Consider the following 3359-nt stretch of genomic DNA (forward strand, 5'->3'; position numbering starts at 1 on the left):
AGCTATGTATTCATTCACATCAGGCAGTTTCTTGCTGTTGGTTGTTGTTTGGCTTATCACAGTGTAGCTTTGAAGGTCTCTTCAAAGCTCTATTTCTTGGATTTGTATTTAAGTCCCATTTTCCCTGCATCTTTCTTAGTTTTTATTAATTTTATGGCTTCTTGAATTGACTAGTTAAATTTTTTCACATTCTTGAAGTATAACAAAGTATATGAGTATCTTAGTTACTTTTCATTTTATTTAACTTTTTTTTTAAAGATTTGTTTATTATGTATACAGTGGTCTGCCTCCATGTGTGTCTGCATGCAAACAGTGGTCATCAGATCTCATTATAGATGGTTGTGAGTCACCATGTGTTTGCTGAGAATTGAACCTGGGTCTTCTGGAAGAGCAGCCAGTGCTCTTAATCTCTGAGCCATCTCTCCAACCCTCCCCCCACAACACTTTTAATTTTTATTTATTTTATTTTACTTTATTTTATTGTATTGTATTTTATTTTATGTGCATTAGTGTGAAGGTGACAGATCCCTTGGAATTGGCATTACAGACAGTTGTGAGCTGCCATGTGGATGCTGGGAATTGAACCCAGGTCCTTTGGAAGAGGACATGGCGCTCCTAATCACTGAGCCAGCTCTCCAGCCCCCTAGTTACTTTTCTATGCTATGACAAAACACCATGACCAAGGAGATTTATAGGAAAACAAAATGTTTAATTTGGTGCTCACAGTTTCTGAGGGGTGTAGTCTGTGACCATCATGGCAGGGAGCTTGGCAGCGGGCAGGAAGACATGGTGCTGGAGCAGCAGCTGAAAGTGTACAGGCTGATCCACAGGCAGGAGGCAGACAGAGGACCGGAAATGGCACGGGCTTTTGAAACCTCAAAGCCACACAGCGACACACTTCCTCCCACAACGCCACACCTCTTCATGCTTCTCAAACAATCCCAACTGGGGATCAAGTGTTCAAATACATGAGCCTATTGGTCCATTCCCATTCAAACCACCACAATGAGACTTTAAAGTTTTCTCTATTTATGGTATATGTTGAATATTTTTTCCTATTTTTATAGCTTTAAACTTTACACAGTGATTTTTCTTTGACCTTTTTTCTTCCTTTCTTTTTTTCTTTCTTTCCTTCCTTCCTTTTTTTTTTCTCTATCTCTCTCCCTTTCTCTCTCTCTCTCTACAGGTCTCACTGTGTAGCCCATCTGTCTGTTCTGGAACTCATTCTGTAGACCAGGAAGGCCTTGAACTCAGAGGTCTGCCTGCCTGTGTTTTCCAAGTGCTAGGATTAAATGTGTGCGCCACCACTGTGCAGTGAACCTGGAATGTCGACTTTTACCACTTAGGAGGCGGAGGTGAAGGGACTGCTGAGTGTGAGGATAAGCTGAGCTGTTGTGATTTCCAGGTCAGCATGAGCTATTTTATGAAACACATTCACATTACTTTTTTGGGGGGGGTAGGGGGGGCAGTACGTTTTTATCAATTCTTCCTGCTTTGTTTAGCATTTTGCCTTTTATTTTGACAGGAAGTTATTAGATACCGTTATGTCTTCAGGTAATAGATGCTGATATAAAATCATCTCCTCTGTGACCCTGGTTATCTCTACCTTAAATTCTATTGGTTTTATCTGTTTCGAGCTATATTAGTGACTGAACTCTTTTCTTTGGCCTTTACTCTTCATTTTAACACTCTGTTTTTAGTCTTTGTATTTCATTTTAAGCAAGCTTCTAAGAAAACAAACACACACGCACACTCACCCCCATACAAACATGCACATACAAGTATGCATACATTTGAGTAGGCATACACAAACATGCACGTACACATGAGTACGTAGACACCCCTACGCAAGCATGCACATACACAAAACCACAAAAACTCAGTTTGATTTTGCTTAAGTTGAGGACCTACCTTGTAATAAGGAGATTTAAATGACATGTGGATTCTACTTTCTCCCTTTGTCCCTTCTGTGTCCCTTTGTCTTTTTTGCTGTGTAGTGATCAAAGCCTTTTTTTTTTTTTTTTTTTGCAAAATATGCAAGAATTGACTCCATTTCTTTGTGTCCCTCCTACTTGCTCCTTCCTTTGCCCAACCAGATTCAGATTCCTGGCATTTGAATGAAATGGCTCTGCCAGGTACCAGTGAACTCAGCATGGTGGAGGCTTTTCAACACTAGTGTTATTTCAATACGCAAACACTATTTCACAGAAAGGATTCTCCCCCAGCACCCTTACTCTGCTACCCTGAAGTTTTCTGGCTCTTGTTTGCCTTGCTCCCTGAGTCCTTATATAGTTCACGTTGCCCATGCTGGCCTGAATTTACAGAGATCCTGCCTGGGATTAAAGGTGTGCACCAACACGCCTGGCACGTCAGTCTTTGGTTTGTTTTCCACTCCTCTCGTACCCTTCAGCTCTAGGCTCTAACCAGTGTTCTGTTTCGCAGCCCAGGATGCTCCTCTAGTTAACTTCAGTTACTGTCACCTATGACAATTACCACCAACTCTTGTCCAGACCCTCGTCTGAATTCTAGGTACCTCTGACTGTGCTGCAAGCATCCCTACCAGAGCCTGCAGCGTGCCTTGCCCCTGCCACCACCCACTTCGTCTCTTCCCCACATCTAGTGTCTGGGTAAATGTCTACCCGTTGTTTGGGCAACAAACCTGAGGTCATTATCTGGTTTCTCCTTGCCCTCTCACATCCTGACATCAGGTCCAAATGGTATCTGGACATATTTTTTGAAACTAGCCATGTCTCTCCTCCTCTACTGCTAGTGACTGACAGCCTCCTTGCTGTCACTCAAGCTTTCAGTCCTGCGCCTCTGCTATCCATACAGCACCCAGAAAAAGCTTGCTGAAATCCATTTCAGACTTAAACAGCAGCTTTATGATTACACAAATCATCCACACAGCGCGCGTGCGCACACACGCACGCACCACACGCACGCATCACACACACACACACACAGAAGCACGCACATGGTTTGGTGTTCTCGGTTTGCCATGACTTTTCTTTCCTGCTTGACTTTGGAAACCCATTTCTGTGCTCTTAACCAATCACAGGAGGAGCTCGGCCCAAGCCTTTGACATTCTCTGATCTGTCCCTAGTACATTTGTGAGTTACCACAAAACGTAAATATCCCCCTCCAACATAATACAGTGGTTTCAAGTGGCTTCCATTCCATGTACCCCACTGAAGTCTGTGAAGGGTAAATATACACAAATTTGTCCAAACGTGGCGCATGCTGAAAGGCACAGTGCTTGATCGCCTCTGCACTTATGGGATTCTGCGAAAATTTGTTAACAAGGCAATTTCCCTCAGAGGGAAATGTTCCCCTATGGAAGAACATAATGGCTGGAACAA

This window comes from Psammomys obesus, unplaced genomic scaffold, assembly GCF_907164565.1.
Source record: "Psammomys obesus unplaced genomic scaffold, mPsaObe1.curated_primary_1811, whole genome shotgun sequence".
Classification (NCBI taxonomy): domain Eukaryota; kingdom Metazoa; phylum Chordata; class Mammalia; order Rodentia; family Muridae; genus Psammomys; species Psammomys obesus.